Here is a 15,814-nt window from a genome sequence, read left to right on the forward strand (position 1 = left end):
CGCCACCGCATTGGATATGCCCCGGTCGCCAAACGCCGCCGCCGTCGCCGCCCTCCTAAATCCAGAAGTGTCGCCCTACCAGAGACACGAGTCAACGGAGGCCAGTTGCACGGATGCTTATCCTGAAACAATAGCTCTGTTTCAGAAAATGAACGCGCGTGACACGGAAAGCATGGTCTTTCTTGTCCGTCTGATCAACAGGCGATCCAACGGACACGGAGCCGGCGGATGCGCGCGCGAGATCGGTCGGCTGAATGTAAGCTTTTCCCTACAAAAAGCGCTACTGCTATCTTCAGTTACCAGTAGCGCTGGAACAAACAAGCGCTACTGCTAAAAAATAGCTATAGGAAATAGCGCTACTACAAAAATAGCGAGCTGCCTGAGGCGCAAGGTTGCGGTCGCTCGGGCAGAAGGAGGACTCTGGCGCACCCCTAGCTGCCGCGCCAAATGTCGGATTTCAGGTTCTGGCAGACCCTTGAGGTTCGAACACTCGGGTGCGCACGAAGATCTATCCCCTACCAGCTCACGTCTCTAAGTCTCGCAAAGATCTTAGCAAGAAAGATGAACACACAAGGGACGCGAGATTTATACTGGTTCAGGCCACCATTGTGGTGTAATACCCTACTCCAGTGTGTGGTGTGGTGGATTGCCTCAGGGGCTGATAGTGAACAATATAAGGGGAGAACAGCCTCGCGAGGGGCTGTTCTTGAGCTGGTGCGATGAACTGCTTGGGTGAGTTCAGTCGCTTCTCTCTCTGGTTGATCTCCAGATGCCTCTACCCTGTGGGTGGCTAGTCCTATTTATAGGCGGAGGCCCTGGGCCTCTTCCCAAATAATGAGCGGGAAGGGCGCCAACAATTGGCCATTTTGAAGGGGAACATCTGGTACACTTATCCTGACTAAAGTTGGTCTTCGGCTGCCAAAGGTCCTGACGGTGACGCCGCCCTGGGCTCCACGATGACCTCCATCCTGCCATCTTGCTGGTCTTAGTCTTGTTGCACTGAAATGGTAACCTTTGCCCGATGCCTTGGCCTGTGCTTGCCCCCTTAGCACCGAAAGGGAAACAAGGACACTGCGCAAGCCGGCGCCCGCCTGGCGCCCGCCTGGTCCTCGATCGTCATGGCTTGCGTCACGGGCCCCTCGGGAGGTGCCCTGCCTTGATCTCTCTGCCTCCTCGCGAGCCTGCCTGAGGAGGCTGCTCCTGAGGAAGCTCCCTGTCGTCCGCCACACGAGGCTTGGCCCCTCGCGATGGTCTTGAGCTTGAGCTGATGAAGCTGGGCTGCATTGGGCCCCCACTTGAGCCACGCCGCAGGCCGCAGGCAAGCAAGTCCGGGGACCCCCGTTCCCAAAACGCCGACAGTAGCCCCCGGGCCCAAGGCGCGCCCGGACTTGGCTTAGCAGAGAAGCGAAGGGGCAAGTGCGAAGCGCCGCGGGCCCCAACAGCCTGCGGCCTTGGGAGCCGCATGGCGGTTGATTGGACGTGGGCGTCTCCGCTTCCCCACGATGCCTCATTATACGCCCGGCTAGGCGGACCCGTGGTTGTACACAGCCACTCCCTTTTCGCCGTCCGCGCGCTTCTTGCCCTTTCTCCTTCCTCGAGCCTCAACCTCCGCTTCCAATCCAATTCGAGCTCTCCCCTTCCTCGTCTGCCATGGCGCCAACGAAGAAGGAAAAGGGGAAGAAGCCCTCACCTTCGTCCCGCTCGCCTCCGGCGCTGGCCCCCATTGTTGATCAGTCAATCATACTCAATGCTCAGGGTGTGTGAGCTTCCTTGCCGTGCCAGAGACGGCTGCTTCTGGGATCGACTTCAGTCTTCCTCCTTCTGAGGCCAAGTTCAGAGAGCGGTGGCTGTATGTGGACGTTGGGGTACCCAGCCCCCTGCTCTCGCACCCAACCACGCCTATTGTTCCTAGCTCAGGCTGGGCTCATGAGGCGCTCGTGAGCCCCCAGCTCATCTTCGTCTGGCGCCGCTTCAAGACCTTGAGGGTGCTCAACATGACAGCGCCCAAGGTGGCGAAGGAGTTCCTCCAGTGTCGCATTGCTCCTCTCCAGCGCCACTCTCGTCGAATGTGGGACTATGCGGGGCACAAGGACTGCATGCGGCTCCAGGAGGAGGACCTGGCGCCTGAAGCACTAAGGACGATGCTCAAGGTCCTGACTGGCGACCCTTCCCCAGGCAGTCTCCAACATGATGGTGCCCTCCTGTATCTTTGTTCGGGGAGGGCCGATTTTGTGAAGCAGATGCCCAGCTTCGATGAATGGGGACTATGCCCGACTGGCCTCAGGGGGCCCTACGAGAATCCTGTTGTTGTGGTTGCCCTTCCAGTTGCCCAAAGCGGCCCCGTCCCAGCTGACGAAGCAGGGAGACGAGAACTGCGGGGAGCTGAAAAGGATGATGTTGTGGAGGTGCAGATGCCACGCGGGGCTCCGGAGGCAACATCTCATGAAGCCCTCCCTGGAGCAGTGGCAGTCGAGGAGCTCCGGCCTACGGCTCCCAAGGTTGGGGCTCCCGAGGCTCCGGTCGTCCCTCATGAGGTGATGCCCGGTGGTGCTCCTCAGGCCGGTCCCCTTAGTGCCGATCGTCCTGGCGCCTCCGACATGACGCAAGCCGACCCCTGCGCCAAGCGCTTGGGTCGATTTTGAGTAGATTTCGAGGCCCTCCGCAAGAGGAAGGAGGCCTTGGGCGGTGAAGATCGCCCTTGCCGCTTGTTGAAGCGTAGGAAGTACTTTGCCATGGATGAGTAAGTCCTTTTTCTTATTTGCTCCTTTATTTCTCTGTTCTCGTAGCTGATCACGGCCTTCTCAGGGTCCTTCCTGCTGAATTCATGGAGACGTCCAGGGAGCCATCCCCCCAAGCCTTGTCCTCGCTGATGACCCTGAGCACGCCGGGCTCGAACGGCGCTCCTGCCGCTCGTCCAGTCGGAGGAGTGGCCCATCCTGCCGGCCATCTGGATCCTGCGCGCCAGCCGTCCTCCCTCCATGGGTTCCCCTGGGGCACACCCAGCTTGCCCCGTGTTCCTTCCCTGACCGTGAACGACGAGTGGTTGAAGTCGGTCTTAAGCTTCTCTTCTGGGGACGGACCGGCGCCAGGTCGGGCTCCTGGCGCGGCCCGTCTGACGATTGCTGGGGCACCAGCCCCCGGCCCCGCGCCGGGAGGGGCATGCCGCCCCAGCGCCCTTCGGGTTCGCCAGCGGCGGAGGATGACGCGGAAGACATGCTCAGGCATGCTCATGAGCGTCGCTCCCTTCGCCAAGAATTCCTCCAGGGGGCAGTGGACGCAGTAAGCCGGATCGGAGCAGAACATGCTGGCAAGGATGCACGCCTCGAGGCCGAAGGCTTGTGCCTTGCTGAAGAGAGGCGCAAGCTGAAGGTGGCCGTTGCCTTTGCGCGTCACCAGCGGGACCTCGACAACGTGAAGGCCGAAGCGTCACTGGTGGCCTCGCGAGAGGCCTGCTCCTGAGTCGTCGAGTAGGCCTGGGAAGCAGACCGACGACGCAAGGATGCGAAGGAGCACATGTGGGAGCTCCAAGCCTGGAGCAACTCTCTGGAGGAGCAAGTGGAGCTGCGCCAGGCGGCCCTCGTGTCGCTGAAGGAGGCCTCAGTCGACCGGGTAGAGATCTAGAAGCGCGAGGAAGCGCTGACACTGGAGGCCGTCGAGCGCAACCTTGACCTCGAGCGGCTGGAGACGAGGGAGCGCCTGGTGGCTCAGGCAGAGGATGACGTCACCGCGCGCAAAGCCCGAGCCTAGGAGGAGGTCGACCGCCGAGTGGGGGAAGCTCGTTCGGGTCTCGAGCGCCAATACGAAGCAAGGTTGGATCTGATCAGGGCCGAGGCTGAAGGTAGGACCGCGGCCCTCAGGGCCAAACTCGCCGAGGTGACGCAGGGTGCGGACTTCTCCGCGACTGCCCTTGGTGCAGCGTAGGCGGAGCTGGCCTCTTCCCACGCCGAGCTGCTTCTTCTCCGACAGAGGGTTGACGGCGCCGAGGCTATCACGCGGCAGAACGAGGATGAGATCCACCAGAGGCGGGTCTTGGAGCGTGAGCACGCCCCCATGCTCCAAACGCTCAGGGAGCGGGCCAACACAGCCCTGGGCAACATTTGCGAGGACGCTGCCGGGGTGCCGCACGAGACCAACTATGCCGGCAGCCTCCAATATTTCACTGACGTGGTGACGCTTTTGGAGAACCGCTCCGAGAGGTCCCACTGGCTCATCGAGGAGAGGCGCCGAGCCTTGCTTGGGCGTGCCTTCTCCCGTGCCTTCAGCCATCTGCAGAACATGGATCCCCACTTCGATTTCGACGCCGCCATTGCCCCTGTGCCCATAGTCATCCGGGCGACCTGGCGCAATGGGTGGAGGACAATGTGGACGCCCTCGTCAGGGCCTTCACGTCTGAGGATGATGGCGTGATTGTGGCCGCCGATGAAGGTGGCATGGTGGACGCGCCTGGCGCTGGCGGAGGTGTGGGTGGTGATGGTGATGATGCCAGCGACGCTAGCGATGCCTCTGGAGGCGCCCCAGATGACGCGGCGAGCGATATGTCCGACTGATCATGTGTCCCCGCGGTTCACCCTGCGTGAAGAAAGTTCAGGCTTGGCCCTGAAGACTGTAAGAGCATTTTGGGAGGGGAAGCCCCTCATGTAAATGTTTGCGAACAATATCCCTGTAAGTGTAACGCTGCGCGTGAGCTTAGCTACTGGCCTGGAGATTGGTTAGCTGACCTGTTTACCTCTCGATCCCGACGAGTCCCAAGTGGGCCTGTGGGGGCCGCTATGCCTCGAGTGTCCTCTGGATGATCCCATTGATCCTGCGGTGAGAAACTCCGGAGAGGGTGTGGCGACAGCGGTCCAAATTGTAGACGTGCCTAGCCTGGCCCGACTCATGAGGGGCTCGCGAGGGGAGGCAGCCGCGGTAACTTGGACGTAAGGCCGAAACCAGAACACGAGAGATTGCTCGAACGAGACTAAGCTCCCCTTCCCCAGACACATGCAAGTCTCAAGTTCAAATCCAAACTTAAATTCAAATCGAAAAAACTTGTCAATAGGGGAAAAGGCAAAAGGCAAAAAGCCGCGTCCGGCACCTAGTCTAGTCTTTGACGTCTTCTCACCAGCGCGGAGCTAAGTGCTGCCACTAGGCGTGGGTGGGAGCCCCCGAGGCCCGAGGGCGGCTCTCCGGAGACTTCAGGGCGTGTACACCCCCACTCATTATTACGTGAGAGTGTCACGGGGCGGCGAGCTTCACAGGCACTGGGCCATCTTCACAAGTACCGGCCTTGCTTCATATCGCCAGACGAGGGCCCCGCCTTGCACCGCACTCTACCACCATTGTCGGTGACCGGAAACCAAGGACGACGCCAATGGGGTAGAGCGGTCGCCAGCGGTTCCCCCGACGACCACGGGTCTTCTGCCGGGGGCAGGCCTCGTGGCACCTTCCCGGCAGAGGGCCTACCTCCAGAGTGCGCCTGGTGTCGAGCGCCGCGGGGACGAACCCGGATCCCGGCCCCTTTCCTGCAGCCCCCGGTGCCCTCCTCCCGAGGGGTAGGAGGCTGCAGCATTGGGGCAGCCATCTGCTGCGGCGACCTGTACCTCCCGCGACCCATGGTTAGCATAAGTTTGCTCCTGAGGAAGTAGTGGTACCAGATAGTTGCTGCCGCCGGCGCGGCTGTCGCGGACCTCTTGGGGCTCTTGAAAGAGCTCAGCTTCTGGTGGCTCCTCGCCCCAGCCTGACCCAAGGAACGAGCCATGGTCTTCTTCCAACGCGCGTTCTCGATCCACCATGTGGGGCACATAAGCTTTTGGCACCGCAACTCCACGGTTCTCGCTATAGTGCCCCACATGCCACGCGGTTCGGCCTGGAGCATTGTCTCGAGGGTGATGGCGCAGTGGCCCGTCGAGGCTGAAGGTCGCGGCGTGTGCTCCTTCGCCAACCAGAGGTGTGGCCGGTGCGACTTGGCGCCCGGTGCTGACGGTCGGATTGGCGTTGAGATGGGCCTGAAGTCCGCTCGGAGTCGCGTGGGCACGTATGGGGCCGTCATATGGCCCGCCCTGGACCTGGGGTGGCAACTGGACACAGAAAGGAGGCGCTCCTGAGGTGGTGGCGTCCAGGAGTTCGGCTACACGCTCCAGCAGCACATCAGGGCCGCCCTCCTGCAGCCGGCACCGTAGCAGCTCTCGGGCTACCGTGAGCGCGGCCCTGGAGTTCGCCTGCTCCCGTCGGGTGTACAGCGTTGTGGCCGCAGCGTGGTTCGAAGCTCTTGCTGCTGACCGCACCTACCGCGGTGTGAGGGCAGGCGGCACCCTGCGGAGTGCGAGCTGCCTGAGGCGCAAGGTTGCGGTCGCTCGGGCAGAAGGAGGACTCTGGCGCACCCCTAGCTGCCGCGCCAAATGTCGGATTTCAGGTTCTGGCAGACCCTTGAGGTTCGAACACTCGGGTGCGCATGAAGATCTATCCCCTACCAGCTCACGTCTCTAAGTCTCGCAAAGATCTTAGCAAGAAAGATGAACACACAAGGGACGCGAGATTTATACTGGTTCAGGCCACCATTGTGGTGTAATACCCTACTCCAGTGTGTGGTGTGGTGGATTGCCTCAGGGGCTGATAGTGAACAATATAAGGGGAGAACAGCCTCGCGAGGGGCTGTTCTTGAGCTGGTGCGATGAACTGCTTGGGTGAGTTCAGTCGCTTCTCTCTCTGGTTGATCTCCAGATGCCTCTACCCTGTGGGTGGCTAGTCCTATTTATAGGCGGAGGCCCTGGGCCTCTTCCCAAATAATGAGCAGGAAGGGCGCCAACAATTGGCCATTTTGAAGGGGAACATCTGGTACACTTATCCTGACTAAAGTTGGTCTTCGGCTGCCAAAGGTCCTGACGGTGACGCCGCCCTGGGCTCCACGATGACCTCCATCCTGCCGTCTTGCTGGTCTTAGTCTGGTTGCACTGAAATGGTAACCTTTGCCCGATGCCTTGGCCTGTGCTTGCCCCCTTAGCACCGAAAGGGAAACAAGGACACTGCGCAAGCCGGCGCCCGCCTGGCGCCCGCCTGGTCCTCGATCGTCATGGCTTGTGTCACGGGCCCCTCGGGAGGTGCCCTGCCTTGATCTCTCTGCCTCCTCGTGAGCCTGCCTGAGGAGGCTGCTCCTGAGGAAGCTCCCTGTCATCCGCCACGCGAGGCTTGGCCCCTCGCGAGGGTCTTGAGCTTGAGCTGATGAAGCTGGGCTGCATTGGACCCCCACTTGAGCCACGCTGCAGGCCGCAGGCAGGCAAGTCTGGGGACCCCCGTTCCCAGAACGCCGACAGTCTCCACCTCTGGTAGCGTGGTGCTGACCCGTGGCTGGCAGACCTTTGCCCGTGCGTGTGGCCTGGGCGGAAGGTGCACCCTCCACTTCAAGTATGATGTCCTGGCGACCCTCTATGTGAGGGTGTTCAGGGGGGACGGCCGCCGCGTGGGGTACTGCCCAGAGGGCAGCAGTGATGACAATGGTGGTGACAACGAGCTTGGCCTTGGCGACGCACGCTCCTGCTCCCGCGGCGGCACCTCTTCTTCGGACGAGAGCTCGAGCAGCGGTCGCTACGACCGGCCTCCGCATCGTCGTGCTCGTGTCGAGGACGCCGGTGGTTCGTCCCGCCACAACACTCCAGTGAAGCTGGAGGGGAGCCCTGCGTGAAACTGGGGGCCGGCGAACTTGGACTCAAGGCCGGTGGCCCCATATCACCTATGGAAAAACTGGTGGAGCATCGAGCCACCTTGAGGGGCTGCTTGAGGATGCGGCGCTGGTGCCAAGCTTGTACGCCTTCGGTCCCTCTTTGTTTAGCTTTTCCTTTCTCCTGCAATCTAAAAAAAGAAGAATGTACCCTGCGGGGGCGTGTAATGAACTGTTGCTGCTATGCTTTTTATGTTATAATTGTCATCTTGATGCTGTGCTGTGGTGTTTGCAATCTGAGCGGGTTAAGGTAGGAAGGCTTAGCTTGGTATGTGCAGTCGTTCTCCGCCTCATGAGAACCTGACCTTAGGTACTTGACGGGCCCCCCCAGGAGATACGCCTTGTGCCCTTAGGATGTACACCTTGTGCCCTCAAGAGCCGCGGAGGGCAGGGTTGTCCTTTGAAGGAAGAGGAAATTTGTCGAGAGACTCACTCCTCCTTACGCGAGCCCCCTGCCACAGGTTAGTTTGGACCTGATGCATCGCATTGTGCTGCCTAGTGGGCATGGACATGAGGGGTGCTGGCACCAGTGGACTCGATCAAGGGCTCCACGCGAGGATGAACCCGAAATAACAGGGTTTGGCGCAGTGCATGCGCGCAAAGGCAAGCCCTGGGCGCACACACCTACCTAGCCCCACGAGCGAGGAGCATGAGGAGAAGTGGCGGGCGACTGCTACCTCTCTCACGTCCTTATACCAAAACAGCTTAGGAGAAGAACACAACCCGAGGAACCAGCGTTCGAGAATACCAAATCCATTGAAAGATTACTAAAAAACTACAAGCAACTTCAGAAAGCAAATGAACAGCCGCGTCCGGCACCTAATCTAGTCTTCTCACCAACGCGGAGCAAAGTGCTACCTCTAGGACGTGGGAGGGAGCCCCCATGAGGCCCCAGGGCGGCTCTGAGGAGACTCCGGGGCGTGTATATCCCCACTCATTATTACGTGAGAGTGTCACGAGCGGAGACCTTCACAGGCCAGAGCCTTGCTTCACATGCCGGAGCCTTTCTTCAGGGGTAGAACTTCCGGAGGTGCTGGATGTTCCAGGCGTTCTGGATGAGGACCCCATCCTGTGTCTCCAGGCGCGCGGCGCCAGGCCTAGAGACACGGGTAATCCTAAACGGGCCCTCCCACATGGGAGAGAGCTTATGCAGCCCCTCCCTGGAGAGCACCAGCCTCAGGACAAGATCGCCCACCTCTAATGTCCTAAGCGGATGTTACGGCAGTGGTACCGCTGCGGCGCCTACTGGTACCTCGCTGCTCGGAGCAAGGCTTGATGGCGGTGTTCCTCCCCCAGCACAAGATCCATCCTCCGCGTGGTGTCCTGCTGCGTCTCATAAAACGTCAGGACCCGCATGGAGCGATGCTTGACCTCATGAGGGAGAACCGCTTCTACTCTGTAGACGAGGAAGAACGATGTTTCTCCTGTAGGCTTGGTCGCGGTGGTGTGGATGGACCACAACACGGACTGCAGCTCGTCGAGCCAGCCCCTGCTGCAGGCCTTGAGCTTCTTTTTGAAGGTCCGGGTCTTGAGGCCCCTCAAGACTTCCGTGTTGGCCCTCTCAGCCTGTCCATTGCTCCGTGGGTGCACTACTGAGGCGCAGCAGATCTGCATTCCAAGGTTAGCACAATATGTTTTGAAAAGGTTGCTGGTGAACTGCGAGCCATTGTCGGTGATGATGCAATTGGGAACCCCAAACCGGCTCACGATTCCCTTGATGAACTTGACGGCCGACCCAACTAGGATGGTGCACACGGCTTCTACCTCCGCCCAGTTGGTGAACTTGTCGATGGCGACGTAGAGGTATCGGTAGCCCCCTGGCGCCTGAGGGAACGGTCCCATGATATCCAGCCCCCAGACCGCGAACAGCCAGGTGAGCGGGATTGTTTGGAGGCCCTCTGCGGGCTGGTGGATCTGCTTGGCGTGAAGCTGGCATGCCTCACAAGAGCGCACCAGATCTATAGCATTGTTGAGCGCGGTGGGCCAGTAGAAGCCGTTGCGGAACGCCTTGCCCACCAGAGTGCGCGACGAGGAATGATGCCCGCAGTCCCCACCGGGTATGTTCGGTAGCAGCTCGAGCCTCTGTTCCCTCGAGATACATCGCAAGAAAACTTCATTGGGCCTCCTGCGATATAACTCACCATCCTTGATGCAGTACGTGGTGGCTTGATGGGCCACGCGCTCGGCGTCCTCCTCCTTCTCTGGCAGGGTCCCTTGAAGCAAGTACGCCTTGAACTCTTCAGTCCAGCACCCCTCCTGAGGCTCGAGCGCAAGCAGCAGGCGGGCTCCCGAGAGGTGACCACAGGCTGGGGCGCCCGTCTCGGGTGCCTGGGGTAAGTCCTCCTAAGGTGGTTGTCGGATGTGGGGTTCCGGCAAAACCCTTAAGGTTCGAACTCTGGGGTGCGAGCGAAGATCTCTCCTTTGCTGATCCATGTTCAAACGCCTCACCGAGAATCTAAGCTATACGATGAACAACACAAGGGACACAGGGTTTATACTAGTTCGGGCGACCGTTGTGGTGTAATACCCTACTCTAGTTTGTGATGTGTGGATTGCCTCAGGGGCTGGCAATGAACAGTACAGAGGAAGAACAGCCTCACGAGGGATGTTCTTGTGGTGGTGCAGATGAACTGAACCTCTCCCTTCTCTTTTGGTGGCTAGCCCTATATATAGAGGCCCGGGTCCTCTTCCCAAATATTGAGCGGGAAGGGCGCCAATCAACGACCATTTTGAAGGGGAACATCTAGTACAACTTATCCTCACTAAAGTTGGCCTTCGACTGCCAAAGGCACTGGCGATGACACCGTCTTGGGCTCCACGGTGACCTTCATCCTGCCGCTCTGCTGGACTTGGTCTCATTGCACCGAAATGGTAGCCTTTGCCTGATGCCTCGGTCTGTGCTTGCCTCCTTTGCACCAAAGAGGAAACAAGGACTCTGCACAGGCTGGCGCCCACTTGGCGCCCGCCTGGCCTCGATCTTCATGGCTTGCGTCACGAGCACCTCGAGAGGTACCCCTGCCTTGATCTCTCTGCCTCCTCACGAGCTTGCCTGGTGAGGCCGCTCCTGAGGAAGCCTTCTGTCGTCTGACTCGCGAGGCTTGGACCCTCGCGAGGGTCTTGAGCTTGAGCAGATGAAGATGGGCCGTACTGGGCCACCACTTGAGCCACGCCACAGGCCGCAGGCAGGCAGGTCTAGGACCCCCGTTCCCAGAACGCCGACAGTAGCCCCCGGGCCCAAGGCGTGCTCGGACTTGGCTTAACAGAGAAGCGAAGGGGCAAGTGCGGAGCGCCGCGGGCCCCAACAGCCTGCGGCCTTGGGCGCCGCGTGGCGGTTGATTGGACGTGGGCACCTTTGCTTCCCCATGCTCCCCATTATGCGTTGGGCTAAACGGACTCGAGGTTGTACACAGTTATTTCCTCCTTGCTGCCCGCACGCTCTCTGCTCCTCCTTCTTCCTTGAACTTTTGCCTCTGCCTCCAGTCCATCTCGAGATCTCCTCCCCCCTCCGTCACCATGGCACCAATGAAAAAGGAAAAGGCGAAGGAGGCCGTGCCTTCGTCCCGCTCGCCCCCGGAGGCTGCGCCCGCCGTTGGTCAGTCGCTCATACTCAACCTGGAAGCCTTGGACAAGGTCCGCTCTGCCCTCGCTTCTAGCTTCAACGAGTGCGGGAGGACGACAGTCTGGCCCGCATCCCATGCTTCCTTTGATAGGATTGTCATGGAGGTCCGATTCTTCGCCGATGCCCTATGGGCGGGCCTGGCCCCCCTTTCGCTGCTTTCTTCAATGCGGTGCTTTCCCATTACCAGATCCACATGATGCATCTTGGTCCCCAATCCATTACCCTTCTTGCTGTCCTCGCCTTTGTATGTGAGGCCATGGTGGGCATTCCTCCCTCCGTTACCCTCTTGCGCCACTTCTTCTCCATGCGCCTGACTGACCCGTCTCAGTGCTCGGGGTGCGTGAGCTTCCAGGCCGTGTCGGAGACGGCCGCCTCAGGTATCGATTTCGGCCTCCCACCTTCTGCGAGCGGGTTCCGGGAGCGGTGGCTATATGTGGATGCTGGGGTGCCCAGCCCCCTGCTCATGCACCCAACATTGCCTGCTATCCCCAATTCAGGTTGGGATCACGAGAAACTCACAGACCTTCAGCTTGCTTTCGTCTGGTGTCGCTTCGAGAGGTTGAGGGCGCTTGGTGTGACGGCACCCCAGGTGGTGAGGGAGTTCCTCCAGTGCCGCATTGCTCCTCTCCAGTGCCATTCTCGCCTGATGTGGACCTTCGCTGGGCATCAAGACCGCATGAGGCTCCAGGAAGGGGATCTGGCGCCTGAAGTGCTAAGGAAGGTGCTGATGGTCCTGACTGGCAACCCCTCCCCAGGCAGCATCTGACACAGGGGCGCCCTCCTATATCTTTGCTCCGGCAGGGCCGAGTTCGTGAGGCAGATGCCCCACTTCGACGAATGGGGGCTGCGCCCTGCCAATCTCGTGGGGCCCTGCAAGAATCCTATTGCCGTGGCTCCTCTCTCGGTCGCCCACGCCGATCCTGCCTCAGGTGGTGGCGCAGGGAGGCAAGAATCGCAGGGAGCTAGGCGGCCTGACATCGAGACGCTAATGCCACACGGGGCCCCCGAGGCGTCATCCTCCGAAGTCCGCCCAGGAGCAGTAGCTGACGAGGAGGTGCGATCTGCGGCTCCTGAGGCCGAGGCTCCCGAGGCCTCAGCTGGTCCCCAAGAAGTGGCACCTGATCGCTCCTCCCGGCCTGGCACCCTTGGTGCTTGTTCCTTGCCGTGCCCCGGCCCTCACGTCAGGAGCTTGGGCCGGTTCCGTATAGATTTCGAAGCCCTTCACAAGAGGAAGGAGGCTTCGGGTGGTGACGATCGCCCTTGTCACCCATTGAAGTGCAAGAAGTATTTTGCCGTGGATGAGTAAGCTCCCCCTCTCTTACAATTCCTTGTTTCCACGCTCTTTTCGCTGATGGGGGGTCTTTCAGGTTTTCTCCTGCCGAGCCCGTGGAGCCGGCCAAGGAGGCGCCTCCTCAGGCTTCATCTTCATTGCTAACCCTGAGCGTCCCGAGCTCAAGCGCCACCCCAGGCGAGAGTCCGGATAGAGAGGCGGGCCGTCCCGCGGTGTTCCTTGAGGCCGCGCGCTCGCCGCTCTTTCTTCACGGGCTTCCGTTGGGCACGACCAGCCTGCCCGGGCTCCTCCCTTGATCATGGACGGCGAGTGGCTGAAGTCGATCTTCAGCTTCTCTTCTGGGGATGGATCGGCGCCGGGTTGGGTCCCTCGCGAGGCCCACCCGGCAATCGTGGGGGCGCCAGCCCCTAGCCCCCTGCCAAGAGGGGGCGAACCTCCTCGGGGCCCCTCGCCAACGCCGATGGTGGAGGACGATGTCGACGACGTGCTCAGGCGTGCCCGGGAGCGCAGCGCCTTCTGCCGAGAGTTTCTTCAGAAGGCGGCAGATGCGATGAGCCAGCTCGGTGTAGAGCTCGCGGGCGAGGATGCGCGTCTTGAAGCTGAAGGCCTGAGTCTGGCTGAGGAAAGGCGCAGGCTGAAGGTGGCCGTTAGCCTTGCGCGTTGTTAGCGTGATCTTGATCATGCAAAGGCCGAAGCATCTCTGGCAGCCTCGCGGGAGGCCTGCTCCCGAGCCATCAAGGAGGCCCAGGAGGCGGCAGGCGACGTGCAGTCGTAGAGGAGCGCGCGTGGGAGCTCCAAGCCTGGTGCAACTCCTTGGAGCAGCAAGTGGAACTGCGCCAAGCCTCCCTTGCATCATTGAAGGGGACACCCGTTGAAGAAGAGGAACTCCCGAGGCATGAGGAAGCGCTGACGCTGGAAGATGCCGAGCGCAACCTTGATCTTGAGCGGTTGGAGACGAGGGAGCGCCAGGTCGCTCAGGCGGAGGACAATGTTGCCGCGCGGGAGGCCCGGGTCCAGGAAGTGGTCGACCGCCGCGTGGCGGAGGCCCGCCTGGGTCTTGAGCGCAGGTATGAAGAGAGGCTGGAACAGATCAAGGCCGAAGCTGCAGGCAGGACTGCCGCTCTCAGGGCCAAGCTGACAAAAGCGATGCGGCATGCAGATTCCACCGCAGCCGCCCTAGGCACAGTGCAGGCTGAGCTGGCCTCCTCCCATGCCGAGCTGCTTCTTCTTCAATAGAGGGTCGATGATGCCGAGGCCGTCGCGCGGCGGAACGAGGATGAGATCCGCCAGTGGCAGACCCTGGAGCATGTGCATGGTCCCATGCTCCGAGCACTTAGGGAAAGGGCCAACGTAGCCCTGGGCAACATCTGCGAGGCGGCTGCCGAGGAGCCCCTCATGACCAACTACGCCGGCAATCTCCAATTCTTCACTGACGTGGTGACGCGTTTGGAGAATCACTCCGATAGAGCCCTCCAGCTTGTTGAGGAGAGAAGCCAAGTCCTGCTCGGGCGCGCTTTCTCCCGTGTCTTCAGCCATCTTCAGGATAGAGACCCCCACTTTGACTTTGACGCCGTCATTGCTCCGGTGCCCCTGGTCATCCGAGGCAACCTGGCATAGTGGGTAGAGGACAATGTGGATGCTCTTGTTAGGGCCTTCACATCCAATAACGATGGCGTGGTCGTGGCTGCTGATGAAGGTGACGTAGTGAATGGCAGCGAGCATGGCGCTGATGACAACGATGGTGATGATAGCGATGGTGCCAGTGACGCCAGTGATGCCTCCGGAGGCGTCCTAGAGGACGCGGTGAGCGACATGTATGATTGATTGTTCGCCACCTCCACTGTTCACCCTGCGCGGAAAAAGCTCGGGCGCAGCCCTGAAGGTTGTGAGAGCATTTTGGGAGGGGAAGCCCCTCGTGTAAAAGGATTGTCACTGGTACACTTGTAGATGTAACACCGTGTGTCGGGGATATACCCCGCGGTATGACCCAATCGGAGTCATAATCCGACCGGGACTTGGTAAACCGGGGGGGGTGTTAAACCGGCAGACAGTTAAGACAGATGGCTAAGACAAACGGTAAACCGATGAGTGTTAAACCGACAGAGTTAAGACAGATGGTAGCATCGGCAGGTGTTAAGTCAATCATAACCCGGTAGACCATGTTAAACCGGCAGACCATGTTAAACCGGCAGACAATGTTAAACCGACAGACAATGTTAAACCGGCAGACCAGGGGTTATGAAGCCCAAGACTTTAAGAAGCCCATGAAGGGAAGTCAAAATAGTTTAAGTCTTAGTCCGAGATGGACTCTACATGTAATCCGCCCCTTTAACTTATATAAGGAGGGGCAGGGCTCCCGAAAAAGGGACAATCAAGAATATAATCAATAGGGCTAGACACAACTAGAGGAGAGCCAGTTTACGACGACTCCCTCGTGATCATAATAAGATCTAGCCACAAACAACATGTAGGGTTATTACCGGATGATGTTTCCCGGGGCCCGAAGCTATCTAAATCTTTGTCTTGTCTTGCGTTCTCTCGATTCCGCTCAACCTCTCTCAAGCTACCACATAGATGCGTTGGCCTCACGACTAAGTCCTGACACTAATGACATCTGACGTGATAATTCCACGACAGTTGGCGCCCACCGTGGGGCCACGCGCACGGTGGTGTTGAGTTCTTAGAGGGATCTTTTCCAAGGTTTCGAGAAGGTCGCAATTTTTCTCGTGAAAAATAACCAGTTTAGAAGGATCCACATTATCTCCATGGCAACCAGCCGGAACAACGTACGAGATTGATATTAAGAGGTTTTAGGGTTGCAAATTGTATAGGCGCCACAGGCGCCGTTGTGATCCACCGAGTCCGAGACCGTGACAGAGATTTTTTGTGGGGTCAGCCTTGAATGATTCAAGTTGCAAGTTAATGGACACGAGATTTTTGCTGCAGTGCTATAGTCTCAAGGAAATTCTGTAGCGGCGGCATCCGGCAAAACTAAAGGAGTTTCGTGGCTGTTACTTTCTATCTGAAGGTAAAGTTGACCAGTCAAATCAAAAGGAGGGGTAAATCCTACACGGAACCATCCACCATTAAAAACAAACGACCACGACTCGGAAGAGGATTAGGTCACGACCCAAAAACGGGGACGACCACAACCCGGTCTCCTTCGTCCCGACGGCCGCAGCCTCGCTCGCCGCGTCGAGCCGCCTTC

Source organism: Triticum aestivum, chromosome 1B (genome assembly GCF_018294505.1).
Source record: "Triticum aestivum cultivar Chinese Spring chromosome 1B, IWGSC CS RefSeq v2.1, whole genome shotgun sequence".
NCBI lineage: Eukaryota > Viridiplantae > Streptophyta > Magnoliopsida > Poales > Poaceae > Triticum > Triticum aestivum.